Source organism: Amblyomma americanum, chromosome 1 (assembly GCF_052857255.1).
Source record: "Amblyomma americanum isolate KBUSLIRL-KWMA chromosome 1, ASM5285725v1, whole genome shotgun sequence".
NCBI lineage: Eukaryota > Metazoa > Arthropoda > Arachnida > Ixodida > Ixodidae > Amblyomma > Amblyomma americanum.
In genome coordinates this window covers 420,282,972-420,301,298 of record NC_135497.1, presented here as the reverse complement: position 1 = coordinate 420,301,298, position 18,327 = coordinate 420,282,972, and positions in this window count along the sequence as shown.

Sequence of the window (18,327 nt, the reverse complement as noted above, 5' to 3'; positions counted from 1 at the left end):
ATATGTATTGTTCTTCCGATCCAAAAATGCATATGCATCTGCTCTCGAGCATCGCTTCGCTTGAATTATATCTAGCAGGCTTTGTTCGTCAGCTCGCTTCTAACAGTTGTCATCATCAGCTGAGTGGTTGCACTTGCAGAGGCAACACTGGGGCTGATCAGGGGCGCAGCTGTCATCCGAATGCCCTCTTCCACAAACACGGCAGCGGGTAGCCGATTTACACGCTTTACCAATGTGACCGAACCGCCAACAGTTGGTGCATTGAAGTGGACGGGGCTGCAGAGGTTCCTCACGATACACTATTGGTCAGACGTTGAACTCAGAAGGCCAGGAGGAGCCAGCAAATGCAGTTATAACTGATTCTGTCGCTACACGTACATCATTTATTTTCTACTGCACCGGTAGACAGAAAGAACCCCCACACCTGCATCCTGAAATTCCTCCAGTATTTCCTGCGGGGAAGATTCTGGGTCCACTCCACGAACAATACCTTTGAAGCATGCGAGCTGTTCAGGGATGAATGCTTTCACCGCTATTGACTGAAAAATTTTGCACTGGAGCAGGTCTGTTACACAAGCAATGTCAGAGGGCTTGAAAACAATGCATCTACGGCTGAACAGTCGCACCTCAGAGATCTGGAGGTAGTGGGTAGTTAGAGACCATAGCTCCTGCTGAAGAACCTTAGAGGTTTTCATCTTGGTCATTCCCTCACCGATCGACACGAGAGCCAGAGGGATGACGTCAATTCCATTTTTCCGAAATAGGTCCAGTGGCAAGCGTTGGGTGGGCAAGCTGGTGAACCAGGCTGCCGACCCTCCGCAAGGGGAAATCAGCGACATACCTGAGCCAACCACGCCCTCAAGTGCACATTAACCGCGCCTACATACTTAAACTTAGACCTGGCCAAATCCCCACCGCAGAACGGCCTCACCAATGATGAGCGCACAAGCACCACCAAGAAGCCACAGATGAACTCTCAGCCGAGCACCAACAACCTGGTTGGTTGGTTGGCCGAGAATGGGTGTTCGTTCTTCTTCTAAATACCCTTTCTTCTTTCCGTCTTCTCAATGGTAATGAAAAAGGCCGTCTGTTGTCTAAAGTAAAACCCTTCCCTTGCTTTTTAGGCAGCGAAAATATTTGCGCAAGACTCCACTGCTGTGGTATCCAAGGACCTTTATTAGAATGGCAATAGGCCTTCACGTGATTCGTTAAACAAAAATTGGTCCATAGTAGAGGTGACCTTCTCAGGGCCAGGAGAGCCGCTGGGGGTAGGCGCAGAACAATTTGCGATAGCTAAGGCAGAGAGACCTGAATAAAATCACTTGAGGTGCATGTGATTATTCGCCGCGAGATCTTCCTATAGGTGGCGGCACCCTAGCTGCACTAGTGTGAATCGGCAGCCGGCTGCACCCGCTGGAACGTACGCGCGGCGGTTCGCTTCCAAATTTACGGTGAATTTCTGCCGAAGAAAACGTGCCCTCTGCAATAGATAAAACTGGCAAACGGTACGTAAAAGAAGCGCGGATTGTAGGAAAACACGGGACTGCCATGCAACCAGATAACCCAGGTTTTTTATTCTCCTAAGTTTTGGCTTCCGTTTTTCTTGTAGGCCTCTCACAGCCCTGCTATATTTATTGCATCACACTTCTCTAAAGGCAGTTTTGTTTTTCTTTGATTTTTTCACCAACGTGCACGCCACTGCTTATGCCACAGAAAAGGTAATGTTTTACAGGTGTAAGGCAGCCAAATTAAGCATTAATGAATGCAAGCACGTGCATTTTTCCTCATGAAGTGCTACTGTGGCGAAACACGGTGCTATAATTAGAACATAAGAGCCATTCGAAACCTACTTTTTCCAGCAATGTACTATGCATGCGCTTTCCCTCGACAATTTTTCTAAGGCGACGCCACTGTGCCTGTCTTCTACGACAGGCGCTTCACTGGGTAGAGACCCGACAAACTTCGGGATTATACATTGGTTACTGTGCAAGCATTTTTTGAGCCCACGCAGAGGCGCTGGTACTTTACGCCCTGACCTTTCTAAAAAAAGACACAGTCTGGATCACTAGCATTCTTAGTGGAAGATTAAGCGGTTTATATGCAGCGTTAGCAGCGTACCGCCCGGCAGGTTTGTCCAAGGATGGCGAGCGCACAAATCCGGTCTGACTAGACGACACCAGCAATTCCCCGAACAGTTCCCCCAAATTAAATCGCACGCCGGCATTGCACACGAATTTTCGCCGCACAGGAAAGCTGACTGCTCAAGCGTGTACCATGTAAGGAATGTTGCAACATTCAGTGGAGTTAGCTCGCCGAACTTACAGCGAGGCGATGATTTTTTCAGCAAATTTCAGTGAAGTTAATCGTGGGCGCTGCGCGAATGAATATGAATGCGACTATCACTAGTTTAAAATGACAGTTGGCCGTGTGACAGGAGTATTACGTTTACCAAAACTTAGGAGCTTCGATTAATTTTTATGCGCTGATGTGTAAGCTACGAATTACTCGGTTTAACGAAAATGCAGATGACTGCGTGTGAGTGCAGTTAGGCATGTGTAAGGAGTTTTGAAGGAATGAAGATTTGTTTAGCACTGTAATAATCGAGAGTGCCAATCTTATAAAACAAAAAAATTGGGGAATATCTAGAAAAGAGGTGCCAGGAATAAAATTTTTCGCATATTAATTCAGTGTTCCAAAAAAAAATCGATTATCTCCGTGTTCGTGCGACGAATAAATTTATCAGTCCTTGCCAACTATACATCCAACACGTATGAAGGTAGAGATAGTGAAGCGCGTATGATATTCAGAGCTATTATATTCCGCTCATAGACTGCTGACGCAGCATATATATATTGCTCGTTTTTTTCACTTAATTTTTAATTGTCAGGAGCAATGAGCTAAGGCGGGAGAAAACTTGCACTTAGCTTGGTGCCAACGTTACTTGGCCGACAATGGTGTACGCGTGTCTAGTTTTACCAGGTAAGATTTGCGGTTTCATTTCACTGCGGGGCATGATGTGAATCCTCGAACGGTTCGCAGTTTATTGTCAAAATATTCGCATTGTTGTTCTATGTGGTTCATGCGCAATGGACTTAGAGTTTAACAGGAATAAACGATACATAAATGCCGTACGAAACCAATGAAAAAAGAGAGTAGAATAAACTCAACTTGACCTGCAGATGGAAAACATAAAATATGCCATTCAAACTGATGACGGCAGTGTACAATAGCTGAGCGGCTGCATTGGGTTGTTTGTATGGCAGCGACCTGTTAGTTGTGGTTCGATGCCTAACTTAACGCCATCATCACTGTGTTTAAGACGACGCGCGGCAAAGAATCTCCTTTGTTGAACACTGACGGATGATGTCATAATCCAGCATTACATACTGGATATAAACACTTTGTGCCTTTATTGCAGCATAAGAGGCAGACAACTAAATAGGAGCGCCCCAGAAACCTCGACAAAAACAGTCACGAGGAATCTCTGCGGTACGCGCGCACGTAAACACAGCTGGCTAGCAGACGACGCCAGCGGGCATCCACAATATGGAGGGTTCGTCGCTGCTCCACGAGGTGGCGACTCTGCTCGATCTCATGGCCAATAGCTTGTTATAGAAGAGCAAATGTAAATCGACGCTCTAGACGTAAATTCACCAGCGAAGGTAGAGACACCAGGAGAAGAACAACACAGGACAACGCTGCGTTGTCCCAGCGTTGTGCTCTGTTCTTCTCCTGTTGTCTCGTACTTTCGCTGGTGAAATTATGTCTGAAATACACCAACTAGCCCCCAAGGTTACCTTGTCACACTCTAGGCAGCAAACAATGCCCTATAAGTTCTTCCTAATGCCAGCAGGGGACTGAACGGGGAATTCAATATTGACAGCCGGCGGAATCACTTTTCTGCTCTTTATGAATTTAAGCAGGCCCCGTCTATTTCCTCATTGTGAAAGAAAATCATACCAAATTGTTATATACTCATCCTTAGCGCAGGAAACAGTGCGCCTAAATGTTGATACAACGTACTTATAATCCAAGCAATTTTTTGGTCACTGCTTTATCAGAACTTTTTTCCAGGCTGCTTTCCGCCGTCTATGCAGGCACGCGTGCAGTCAGCATTCCTACAATTATTGGCCATTGCGCCGTTGTTTCTCTTGACAAAAAATTCACTCTTGCAACACAGACCGCAAAATTATGCAACCGTTTTTTTCTTCTTCGAGCGGAATGAACTACATAACTGTTGTCACATAACAATAAAAGTATAGCCAGAATATCGCACAGATAATTACTGTTTTAACTTTGGGTTTTGTTTATCTCCTTAATTTAGTCGGTAATGTGTCTTAAACATGCTTGTTCATAATTCGCACTTAAAAGCTGCAGTGTTGCAGCAGCAAAAAATACGACGACGCTCTCGCATCCCATTCAGAAGCTACGGAAACTGTGCGATCCAAATTTTGGTAGGTCATCCCATGCTTGCCACATGCAACTGGTCATTTAAATAGTCACCGCCTGGTTATGGCCAATCGCCCTTGTGGGTATGTGCCATTGTGAGGACAACAACAACAACAACAACAACAACAACAACAACAACAACAACAACAACAAGAAGCCAATCCCCCTTGTGGGTATGTGCCATTGTGTGAGGTCAACAACAACAGCAACAAGAACAGACGTAGCAGCTGCTCTTTGGAAGAGGAAGAACGCACAGCTATGGCATTCCTGCAAAGATCATTTCGTTCCGTATCTCCTGGAAGCTCTGCTCTGCTGGAAACGATCGGCTAAGTTTCGGGTGGCTGGTTGTGGCATTTTCTCTCTGCGTCTTTGCGCGGTAAGGCAGTAAGCCCGGGCTATGTCCACCCAGTCTCCCGGCCAGGGGAGCTCCCTCTGGTCGGCTTCTCTGTCCACTGATCTCCTACCGTTGGAAGCTTTTTTGCGCAGTGGTGTCGGCAGTATCCCTGTCGCGCTGGTGCTTAAGGATGGTGGGGCAATCAAGATGAATAACCCTGGTGCTGTTCGGGCTGCTCTCCAGTCGGCGACTTCTCATTATGAGTCAATCTCAGAGGTACGCCAGTTTGGACGCGGCGGGATTCTGTGCAGGTCGCCAGACCTCGCCTGTATAAGAGATTTGCTAAACTCCTCATCCTTTGCCTCCCTTCGGGTAAGTTCCTTCATCCCTTCACATCTGGCGTTCACGAAAGGTATTGTACGAGGCGTAGACTCTTCCCTGTCTCCGGCAGAGACTCTTGAGCTTCTGTCGGCTGCAGGTGTTGTTGCTGTTCACCGCTGTAGCCGGGAAGTAAACAACTTTCGGATGCCCACTGAATCAGTTGTTGCTACCTTTGCCGGCACTTCCTGCCCCTCTGAAATCAAGGCATGGCCTCTAATGTTTCGGGTAGACCTGTTGTAATCTCGGCCTCTGCTGTGTAACAACTGCTGGCGCTATGGACATAGCGCCGGCAGTTGCAAATTCAACTTGAGGTGTTGCAACTGTGGGGATGGTCATTCAACGAGCACCTGCACTGAGAAGAATGAGAAGTGTTGCCTTTGCGGTGGTGCTCACTCTGCAAACTACTTAAATTGTCCCTCTCGAGCTCAGTAAATCTAAATTCTGGAGATAATTGACAGGAAACGCTGTTCGCGCCGTGACGCTATTACAGAGGTCAAAGAACGTGCCCACGGTTATGCCGGTGTGACTGCTCGGCAAGGTGTCATGTTAGACTCAACGCTGTCTTAGGCAATTGCGGCTGCTGTGGAGGCTTCGATGTCTAAACTGGTAGAAAAGATTGTCGCAAGTGTGTCGGAGTGCCTTATAAACGTTCTAGCGACGCAGCTTACACATGCCGTGCAGGCCAGTTTGGCACCTTTTTCGACAGCAATTCCCTCTCTTCTTATCCGGTCTCCAAATCCAGTAGCATCACAACCCCAGGAACAAACTTCTGTCCCTTCCGCTGTACCTACCTCGGGTACTTCGAGGGATGTTGGTATAATGTATGATTCCGAGATAGTGGAGCCTGATGCGCGGCTTCTTAAGCGCAGCGGGTCCCCCATGTCTCATTCGTTGTCTTCTCTGGGCACCCAGCCCAAATCAAAGAAGCAGCAGCTTGGTACTAAACCCAAGGATGCCATTTTGGAGCAGGCAGTTGCTGCTGCTAGACTTTCGCAACCATAGCGTCGTTGCGAGTTCTGCAGTGGAACTGTCGCTCTATTCTTTCCGCTTCTACAGATTTACACTGCATTTCTGCCCAGCTTAATCCGGATGTCATAATTCTGCAAGAAACGTGGCTTTCAACCGACACACATTTTCATATCAAAAATTACCGTTCATTTCGCCTAGAACGCCAGTCAAGAGGCGGGGGTTTACTAACTTTAGTCTCTTCAAAATTTTGCCACAGGGCTACGGTATCTTTTCAACAATGTCTCCTGACTGTGAGATTTTGGCACTAGACTTTGTACTTCCTGGGTGCTCTCCATTTTCAATAGCAAATTGTTATTTCCCCAATGGAGTCCAGGATGTTAGACCTCTGGACTTGTTACTCGCTGACTGTAAAAACCCAGTTCTCGTGGCTGGGGACTTCAATTCTCACTATGTGTCGTGGGGTTTTAGGATTAATACATGCGGCAAGCGCCTTTGGGACTGGGTTTGTGATCGCAACCTGATGTGCTTAAATACAGGATCGGCCACTTATCTTCGCTCACACACTCAATCTGTTTTAGATCTCACGTTCATTAGTCCTGTAATTGGCGTAACGAATTGGTCGACTGTTGATAGCGGCACCTCAAGTGACCATATACCTATTCATTTTGATATCATATGTCGTGTTACTCCGGCGTCTTCTCAGTTGCGGTCACATGTAAATTATGACAGATTTCAGACGGCGTTGCGCTCTGCCCTTGCTTCAGTGTCTAACATCGCCGAGGTCCACCAGCCAGCAAGCATATGTCTGGCTATAGAGGAAAGCCGTAAAAAGTCGGAGTTCCTGGTGAGGCCAACAAAAGGGAATTCTTCTAACTGGTGGAATGCGGACTGTACAAGAGATTACAGGCGGAGGAAGGCAGCATGGAAAAAGCTTCTTCATAACCAATGCCCGAAAAACTGGAGTGATTATAAATTTATTGCAGCCACCTTTAAACGCACGTTTCTCGCGCGAAGGAAAAATATGACTCAGAACACTTCGATTATCTTTAAAAGGCGGGCAACCGACGTGCACTATTCGGTTTTCTACGGTCTAGGAAACAGCTCATGTCTTCTCATAATTTTCAGTCATTAGTTATGTCACCTGTAGAAGCTATCCAGGCGGTTGAATTATTGGCCACAGACCTGCAAAAGCGGTTCTCGTCTTTACTACCTTTGCGCCCATTGTTGTTTGCACCAGTCGTGCCAAATGATAATGCCTCACAAGTAAATCTATCAGAGCTTTCACAAGTTGTCCAGAGATTGCCAGCTGCTGCTCCTGGCCCTCATGGTGTTACTACAAAGATGCTCAAGATTCTCTTTGAAGAGTCTCCCAACTCCTTATTGCACCTAATAAACTACTCTCTCAAATACGCTTGGATACCTTCTGAGTGGAAGCTGTCCAAGGTGATCCCTTTACTTAAAAATCAGGGTGGAGGCTATGAATTGGGTAATATTAGGCCAATTTCTTTAACATCAAACGTGGTAAAGTTGATACAAAGGGTGTTACTAATTCGGGAGTCAGCCATTGTGAACCGCAAAACTGTACTCAGCCCGTGCCATTTCGGTTTCCGGCCACGGTGTTCGATATGGAATGTACATGCTGATCTTGAGAGCAGAATTCTCCTTGCTCGTCGTCAACGCCTGGTCGCGGCTTTGGTTACGTTAGACGTCGCCAAAGCTTACGACAGTGTAGAACACTCCATCCTGATACATATGCTACAGTCTCTTCAATTTCCAGATTATATAGTTGCATGGATATCTGCATTTCTTTATAACACGGAATTCTGTTGCGTCCATAATGGTGCTCATTCAGAGAGGTACAGACAAACGTGAGGTGTACCGCAAGGAGCTGTTCTTTCTCCTGTGCTCTTTAATATTCTGTTGAGCTCAATTCCTCTCCACCGCCATGTACGCACTTACGTCTATGCGGACGACATTGCGTATTTTGCTGCTGCGCCGGATATACATTCTCTGTATGGTCTGTTGCAGTCGTATTTGAATACACTTGAGCACTGCTTGAGCGCTTTACACCTGAAGTTAAATGTTGGCAAGTGCGTCACTCTTGTTTTCCCTCTATTCACTCCTGTAGTGGTCTCTCTCACTTGCCAGTTAAAAATAATACCGCAGGTTCAATCCCTAAAATACCTAGGGGTCATTTATGACAACAAACTCACCTGGCGACCTCACATTGACCATGTCGCTGCGAAAGGAGCTCGTGCCGTGGGCATGTTACGGAGATTATGCCATCACCGGTACGGCATGCGCAGAGATGCGCCATTAATGATCTACACTGTGTATGTCAGGCCAATTTTAGAATTTGGATCAGTGTTGTTTTCAGGATTGGCTACATATAAACTTCGCCCTTTCGTCCTTTTAGAGAGGGAAGCACTTCGCATGTGCCTCGGCCTTCCAAAATTTGTGGCTATCAATGTGCTGTACCTTGAAATTTGAAAATTTGGAATTTGAAATTTATTGAAATTTAGACAAAATACAAATTGTCTGGGTGGAGAGGGCTAAAGGTGATTCGAGAGGTCACCTGACTAGGCCCAAAACACCCTGAATTCATACAGCATAGTGTGGACATGAAAGGCATCACAACAAAATTGTGCAAGAATATCGTAAGATATAACGTTCAACAAAAAAAAATACAACAAAATTCTACAGGAATACCATATGGTTTAACAACACACCCTAGTTACAAGGCAAAGCACTTAAGAAAAGAATAACCACAAATGTGTTTCTTAGACAAAACAAAGAAAGAATACCGGAATGGAGACGATCGCCTGGAACACAGCAGTAATATACTGGTACTGCAGTTCCTGCAAACATAGTCGGGATTATACGCAAGTCAAGAAAAAATCTCTTGCCTGCTTTCGGAAAGCAAGCAGAGAAGAACAGTTTTCCATGATGCCCAGCAATTCAGGATGGAGGTTCAGCAGGTTAGGAATAAGCCAACTGAATAATTGATTTCCATAGTTAGTCCTACATTTAGATTTTATGAAAACAGTTTTCCTAAATTCGTATTGCGGGTCATGCTTCGTATACTTTGATATGAATAGTTGTGGATCACTTTTCAAATCTAAAAAGGCAGTCTCAGACAAACGCATCTGGTACAATGATTCAATATCCGAGATTCTATTTTGCATGAAATATAACTTTGTTGAGTCGCGGACCGGTAAGTTTTCAATGAAACGGACACCTTTTTTCTGTAATAAATATAGGTTTTTCATGTTTGACCTACCTGTAGTGCCCCATACGAGCAAACAGTAATGAAGCTGCGAGTGAACGGTATTGAAGTAGAGCTCACGTCGTAACTAACGAGGTAATAGCAGACGGAACCTGTTAAGCACACCAATGCATTGTGCAATATTGCGTTTAATAAAGCGAACATGGCAAGACCAGCGAAGGTTTTCGTGGAACCGGACGCCTAAAAATTTTATATCTGAAACTCGTTCTAGCGGTCGCGATTGAAATGTCACTTCATTATAAGAAACTGGTCTGTTAACAGAACTAAAAACAATGTACTTTGTTTTGTCAACATTTAACGAAAGTTCATTTGCAACAAGCCAGTCAGATAGATTTCTAAGCCATAAATTTACACGAGGAATTAAGGAACCAAAATTTTCTGCAGAAAAAAATACACTAGTATCGTCAGCATAAAGGATAACTGAAGGAGTTTGTGGGATAGATACAATGTCGTTGATATACAGGAGAAACAGAGTAGGTCCTAGGATTGAGCTCTGAGGAACACCAAATTTAATAAACTCTGGATCGGACGTGGCATTATTAACTGAAACATACTAAGAAAGACCTGACAGGTAGTTTTCTAACAATTTAAGTGAGATTCCTCGTATTCCATAAAACGGCAACTTGCTAAGAAGTATACTATGCTTAATTGGATCAAATGCTTTGCTGAAGTCAAGGAAGACGCCTAATTTGTACAAATGATTTTTTATGTTTTTGGTCTGTTCGTCTTTAATACTAAGCAACGCAGATTCAGTTGATTTCCTTTTTTGAAATCCGTATTGGCTAGAAGAAATCAACTGATGTTTATTGAGGTAATCTGTTATCCTGTTATTAATCGCTTTCTGTACTATTTTGGAAAACAAAGGAAGAATTGATATAGGTCTATAGTTAGTAATTAAATTTGCAGCACCGCCTTTAAACAATACCGCCACACGTGCCACCTTCATTTTTTCGGGGAGAATGCCTGTTGTCAAGATTTGATTTCTTAGATGACAAAGGAGATCAACAATAAGGCCAGCAATTGCTTTATTGGTGCTACTTTAATGCCATCAAAACCACACGAACAATTATTTTTGAGGCTTAATATTATATCATTAATCTCTGCAGGAGTAGCGGGATATAAGGAAAGGCTATGCTGCAAATTAGATTCAAGGTACTTTTCGAAAATTCTGGGCGTTGCAGCAGAAAAGGCTCCAAACTCCAAGAAATGTCTGTTGAACTCATTTGCAAGAGTTTTACCACTAATAAAGGTTCCTTGAATCGTCATTTGAGTTGGTATATTTTCTTTTCTGGATTTCTGGAGATCTTTTACAGTACGCCCGCATTCCGTCTCTTTTATCACGACTTCAATTTTTAACAGTGCAAACTTACCTCAGGATCTATGAATCCCATTTCCACCGTTCCCAAAGCATTTTCTGTTCTCAGCCGACTTCCTTTTTTGGTGTCCCCTGGTCACGTTTCAATTCCCCCCAGGTAGTGTTTGTGCAAAGATTACTTCAACCTTTAGATGTAAACATTTAAGATATCCTTCCTGCGCTTCGCAATGGGCCCGCTATTCACATTGTTTTCGACGACATATTCCCAAAAAATGCAAAACTTTTGCCACCGAATATTCTAAATGGTCTTCTAGAAGATCATCTGAGGACCCTACCTACAGATATAGCAATAGCCACTGACGCATCGCAAAGCAATGAAAAAGCAGGTGTGGGTATATTTTGCTCGCATTTAGACTGGTCCTTTTCACTGCGGCTTCCTGATTTCACCCCTATTTTTCAAGCAGAGTTTCTAGCAGTTGTACTTGCTCTACGCAAGCTAGACCCGTCTATTACAGCAGTTGCAGTAATTACTGATTCTTTATCTTTGTGTTCGTCCCTCGCTGCACATGTTGACGGTCCCATTTTAACAACTTTCTTATCCCTACTTCCTCCGCATTTGAGCCTTGTTCATTTAGTATGGGTTCCCGGTCAGAGCAGTGTGACAGTAAATGAGATTGCTGATAATCTCGCAAAGGCTTCCCTCAGCGGCCCCGTGTTGCCAATCATCCCGGCTACAGCCTATATTACAGCATCTAGATTTCGGCGACGTGCGTTTTTAAGCACGCAAGACACATCACTTTTAACATCGGCGGATTATGAGCACCTTAAATATAATTGGAACAGGAAAATTTGTTGCTCTCGGCAGCTTGAAGTATCACTGACGAGGCTGCGCTGCCGCATCGCCCCTCTAAATTTTTATTTACACAAGTCGGGTTTGGCGCTCTCTCCCCTTTGTGCATTTTGCCGTGAGCCTGAATCTATAGAACATTTTTGGATGTATTGTCGCCGATTCAACTCTCTGAGAAAAAGGTTGCTGGAGGAGCCCTTGGAGCATCTTGGCCTCAGTTTGAGCAGCCCGCTCTTGCTATCATTTGGCGCCACCACATTTGGGTTCAGCTACAGATCTGTTTGTAAAGCTGTTCTAAATTTCCTAATAGAATCTCACCGACTGCCTTGCTAAGTGTTCCAAACATTTTCTTTTCTATCAATTATTACATTTTGACTAAATCATTATTATTTAATCCCTCTTTTTATTATTATTCTTAAAATTTTAAAATCAAAACTCTCATCCCTTTTCTGTTCATGACGAAAAATTCACCGGTGTTGCGCTCCCACGTGCTTTTCCTTTTTGTTAACTGCGTTCAGGTGAATAGCCACCCGATTCTTGGCCGATCCCCCAGTGTGGGTATGTGCCATCTTTTGATAGGCTAACAAACATACAAGACGTGGCAACCTTCCAAGCTTTCTTGCGTGCACATCGAGCTCGGACCCAGTATGGACGATTTCCGCCGCGCGATGGACGACGACCCGCTGTTCAAGAGGTTTCTGGTGGAGCTCTTCACCTTTCGTGGGACCTCCGCCAAGCGCTGGTGGATATCTGTGGCGGTGGGTGCCATTTTTGGTGTTATCGTCGCGGCAGTCTGGGTTAAGATGCATTCCTCAGGCGCCTCGAGCCCTCTTCCCAAGTGACCAGTTTTTTCTGCATCACTCAGCCAGGGCAACCTGAATGAACAAGCGGACGGTCGCGTCCTGTCTTACATCGGTTTGTGTTTTGAAAGTCGCGGCTGGCAAAACCAATGCGTGTTGTGTTTGCTGACTTGACTGCGTGAAGAGGAGCTGCGTACGCAGTGTGTGACAGACGGCATCATAGTGATACTGTGACTATGTTGCATGGACTTCAGTGGGGGCCTGTAATTGGATTTTCAGAGGATTCCATTCTTCTCATAATCAAACAGGGCTGAAAAGACTTCACGCTGATGGACGCTGGTTCAGTGTTACAAAGGTGATGAACAAATATGTTGCGCTGCTAAGGCGGGGATCCTTTACAGATGAAAACAGGCCATGTTGCATGAGCAAGAAGAACAAAGTGAACCTCTATTTTTAGTCCGATTAGCAGCAATAACGTTGAGATAACCAAGCCACGGGTTCGGGTTCTGGCATGTCAACAAAAGGTCACGATTTCCTCGGTTCAATCATGCAGGTAACGACGATGAACTTTGCAGACAAAAACGCAATGCTGAGCTTGGTTTCAACATTGTGCCTTCCTCCTACACAGTAGTCAAAAATAAACAAGTTTATTTCCCGAAGCACATCAGAGTTCACTGCACGCAATTTTCTACTTACCACAGTGTTACGAACATGCATTCATGGCCTAAGCGCTCCCCAAAAGCAGTACTGAGGAGACATCGGTTCGCAGTCTTCTGGATCGGTGCTGCCGTACAATTCCCAAAGCTGACTGAACAAAAGGCGCGGAGAGTTTTTCGGATATGTCAGAACACGTTGGCTGCTATCTAGCGCAGTAGGAGGCGGACTCGACGCCGAGGACTCAAGTATGAGGACGCGAGAGGGGAAAAGAGAGACACTTTATTGACGCCGTAGCCTGTTATATTTGTCAACAGATGATGTGCGTACCAGACCGAACGTGAGGCCAGAGCGGGAAGTGCGTGCCGTCTGGTTTGCGAGTAATTGTTTCCTAAATGATGGCTTTACTGGCACCATACAATATAAGTGAAACGAAACGCCTTGAGTCTCTTTGTTATGGGGTGTACAGGCGTAGGTTTTAATATAGTAATGGAAGGATTTTTAAATACTTTAACTGAACGCAACAGAGGTAGCTCTGTGTTGTTTGAAAAAAGAACACTGTGTGAAACCGCCTTTTTCAATGTGTCCAGGTTACTGTTTTTTGAGCCTAGAGATATTTCTTTCTGTCAAAAAATGGGAATAGCGAAAAGTCGCCAAGATCTCAGGGAGAAAAATGAACCTCAGAACGGACTTAAGAAAAAAACCGTAAAATTCGGAGCTATTTAGCACAAATTTGGTCAGGCGGTGTTCACTGTGCGCCCGTTCCATATTCAACCAGAAACTACTGATCATTACCTGTTGTTCTGCAGTAGCTTTTCCCCCCTAAATTAGGCGCCTGCAAAAACCCCCTTTCGAACAACTCCGCGTGGGTTCGTCTTCTGCAGGCCTTCTTACCCTTAGATAATCTATACTTGCACGCCGCAACAGTACTGCGTTCTCAGGCTTGCAAATCTCTCTTTTAGAATCTACTACGCTCACGTCCTAAGCGTTTTTATTATTCCTCTTACTTTTTCAACCATGTGCCCATGTTTCATTTTTAATCGAACCTTCCAACTATTTGCACCTAAAACCATTTTCTCCGCAATAACGGCCAGATGGGCGTGTTGGTTCATTATGAAATGAACAGCGGCGCCACAAAGACCCTGTCAAGAAAGGGACACCACAAGCGCACACTACCAACTGTTTATTGCCGGAAAAGTGGAATATTTAAACATTCAGCTCAAGGATGAGAGTCATCGCATTATCGCTCCTATGCCAGCACATGGAATAAAAAGCAGCAACATCAGTATAACAGACAAGAAAACTTCAACCCCTGCAGATAAATTAACATATTCTGATAAAGGAATTACAAACGAAAAGGAGAAGCTCATCTCTTAGCAAAAGGAGTGTTAACAATCGTAGCAAGCCCAGAGTCAAATACATGAAGCAAAAGCAGTCAGAAGCTGAAAAACTGCAAAAAAGACAAATTACCGATTAGTCGCTAACAGAAGTGCTTCTCTTCTTTTTGATCATAAAAGCCTCAAGAATTTCACGTGCCACCTGATCTCGATTCCTGCCAAGAATTCTTATTCCGCTAAGCATTGGCTCACACTTGCAATCTTTACAGTGGGGAGACGAAAGCGACCCGCCTCCGTTTTCTAACAATTTCTCATGCCCCCGAGCCATGTCATTAATGCAGCGACCCGTCTGGCCTATATAGACCCTCCCACACGTAAGTGGGATTTCGTACACCACTCCGACCAAACAGGATACGAAGTGCTTGCCGTGGCTGTTTTCGCACAAGGCTTTCTTCTTCTGGCTGATCCGTGAGCATAACCCGCTCAGCTTTTTGGGCGTGGAGAAAACGGCAGGTGCGTTGAACCGGGCTGTAACCTTCTTCAAGCTGTGCGCAACTCGGTGTATATAGGTGGCCACATGTGGTCGCCTTGATCCTCGATTCGCATGAGATTTTTTCTTCTTGCCTTTCATTTTATCAAGGAGAGTCTCTGCTACGCTGCAAAGGATAGAACACGGGAAGCCAGCCTTTTGAAGCCTTTCGAACTGATTGTTGAAGCTAGCCTCAGCAATTTGAACGCAGGATTTAAGCAATGCAGAATCGAGGCAAAGTGAAGCGACAACCCTTCTAACAGTCATGGAGTGCGCTGATCCGTACGGAGGCAATTCGTTTTTTGCTCGGGGGGAATACATCCAACACACTCCCGCTTCGAAAACTTAATATTAATATTTAAAGCTGCAAGCTGTTGTGTGCTAGTTCATGAGTAAAATTGAAACAGAATTCGCGCTGGCTGCGATTTTGACCCCCGGCGGTTGAGCCCCGCGACGAGATTCCGTCCTAAAACATCCCCCCCCCCCCACCCCCTTCGGCTGTCTGGTCTCCGACCGCGAGAAAGCAGTTGTCTAGCCGATGACCACATGTTGTGCCCGGAATTCCGTCTGGGGCCTCAGAGGAGCCAGCCAAGGGCTCGGCGCGATAGTTTACTTGGTCGCGGCCTCTGATTCTTAGGTCCCGGGCCTCGGCCGGCTCAGTGACTGGGGAGAGAGAGAAAGAGAGGCTGCGGGGGCACCGTGGAATGTGAGGGAGAGTAGTCGGGGTGGAGATCTTGAATGTGGCGGATTGCTGGCTAACCGCGCGTGGGTGTGAAGTGTCAGCCGAAATGTGGTCGGCTCGTCGCGAAGTGTCTAGCCAGCGAGTATCGACTCCGGGAACCCGACACCGACAGCCCGACGCCATATCGGACCGGACCTCAACCACTCGAACTGCTAAGCCAAACCACTAAAACCTTTAAGAACTATATCATGAATTCTGTCTTTAAAAAGTGTCTTGTATTTGTATTTCTTCTCAACTGTCATATAAGACGTTGTGTGCAAAAGATAAAACTTTTTCCGTCTGTTCAGTGCTCTCTTATTCTTGATGTTATGGTAAAAGTGTTGTTCCTCTGTTAATTAAATTCTATTCACTCTTATCTCAGACTCCAGTGTCGTGCCTCCGGTCAGCCGCTCGTCAGGCGTAGACCTATCGTCGGTTAGCCACTCAATCCTGCTTAAGATCTGGCACAGGGATGGAGGTGTTTGTCTCTCCTTCGCTGGAATTGGTATCAGACTGTAGAGCCCATTTTTGGCGTGCTCCCAATTCGTGACAAAAAGCCAGCCCTTTTCCTTGTTGTCTGAATACGGATAAGATTCTTTCCACCATGCTGGGGAGCATGAATGCAGAGTTAGTACTTTTTAGTACTACCAAGAAGTCGCCCACGTATCTAAAATTTCGAGGACTGGGCCACTGTCAAGGGAAAAGGCTACACCAAGGTAAATAGTTGATAAAAATATATTGCACAACGGAGGGGCAACACAGGAACCGATGTAAAGGCCTCTTCTCCGTAAGTACACTTCTGTTTCAAAGGAAACAAACGTCGAGCGGAGGGAAAATTCAAGTAGTGATAAAAAAGTGTCCTCACTCAGTCCAGCTGAGTTCTGAAATACAAGAGCCCCATTAGATCACGGGAGTGTATTGAATCTGCAGAGAAGAGCCACTTAGCATCGGTTCCTGCGTTGACCCTTCGTTGTGAAACATTTTAATTAACTACTGACCGTTGTTTAGCTTCTTCCTTTCAAAGTGGCCCACTACTGCGATTGTAAGAAATTTGTGCGTCTTCTTGGCGATACTAAAAAGTACTAACTCTGCATTGACGCTCCCTAGCACAGTGAGAAGAATGTTATCCATTTTCAGACAACAAGGAAAAGGAGTGACTTTTAAACCTGAACTACCAGACAACAACAGCTTGCAATTTTTAGAAATTAATATCAATATTTTGGAAGTGGGATGGTGTTGGATGTATTCCCCTGAATAAAACAGGAACTGCTTCTGTACGGATCAGCACACTCCAAGATAGTTAAAAGGGCTATCGCTTCACTTTGCCTCGAGGCTGCATCGCTTAAGTCTAGTGGTCACATGGCTGAGGCAAGCTTCAGAAATCATATCAAAATGCTTCAAATGGCTCGCTTCCCATGTTCTGTCGTTTGCAGCGTAGCAGAGTCCCTCCTTCAGAAGAAGAAAAAATCCCATGCTGAGCCACGATCAGGGCGACCACAAATGGTCCCTTATATACACCGAGTGGCGCACGGCTTGAAGAAATTGGCTGACCGGTTCGATGTACCTCTCGTTTTCTGCGCGCCCAATAAGCTGAGAGGGTTGTGCTGGCGCATCGACCAGAAGAAGAAAGCCCAGTGCGAAAAGAGGCACGCCAAGCAATTCGAATCCTGTGCCGTCGGAGCGGTGCACGAAACCCCACTGACGTGCGAAGGGCCAGACGAGTCGCTGCACTAAGGACAGTGCACGGGAGTATGAGAAATAGAAAAGGGAAGCGGGTCAAAATTGCTTCCTCATTGTAAACACTGGAAGTGTGAGCCAATGCTTAGCGGAATAAGGATTCTGGGCAAGAGCTGCGATCAGGTGGCACGTGAAGTTCTTGAGGCTTTTATGATCAAAAAGAAGAGAAGCACTTCTGTTAGCGACTCTTCGGTATCCCTCAGTAGAAATGAAGTTTCCTTTCGTCATAGTTATTTGTGACGTCATGTACTGCGCGATTTTTCATCCCTGCATTTCTAGCGGGCGTCTGTTGTTTGTTTAGGTGGGTTGTTAATTTTTGTTATTGGTTCTACCTTTCTCTTTTTTGTTTTTTTACGGTTTCCGACTGGTTTTGCTTCATAGGTTTGATACTGCTTTTGCTACAATTGTTTGCAACTGCTTTTGCTAACAGATGGCCCCTTGCTTTTCTTTTCTAATTTCTTTCATCAGAATCTGTTAGTTTATCTGCAGAAGTTAAAGATTTCTTGTCTGTTATTTTAATGTCGCTGCTTTTAATTCCACGTGCTGCGTTCGGAGCCATAATTCGATGAGTCTCATGCTTGAGCTGTATGTTTATCTGTGCCACAACTCTGTGTAATAAACAGTTGGTAGTTTGTGCATGTGGTGTGCCTTTCTTGATGGTGTCCTTGTTGCGCCACCGTTTATTTCACCATTTTCTCTGCATTCACTCATATATTCCACATAAAATTATTCGTTACTATAATGAATCGGGTTCCTGCTTCTAATGAATTAACCTCCAAAAAATTTTTAATCATCAGGAAGTCCTAATCCACCACTGTGGGCATGCGTCCACGGGGTTTTTGGCAGGTAACAGATGAAGCTCCTTTAGTGACACGTGAGGCCCATGAGAGTCCTGGCGCGGGTGGCGCGCATGTCCGGAGGAAAGGACGCCAGCAATCGATTATTTAGCCTCGCTTGTCGAGGCATGG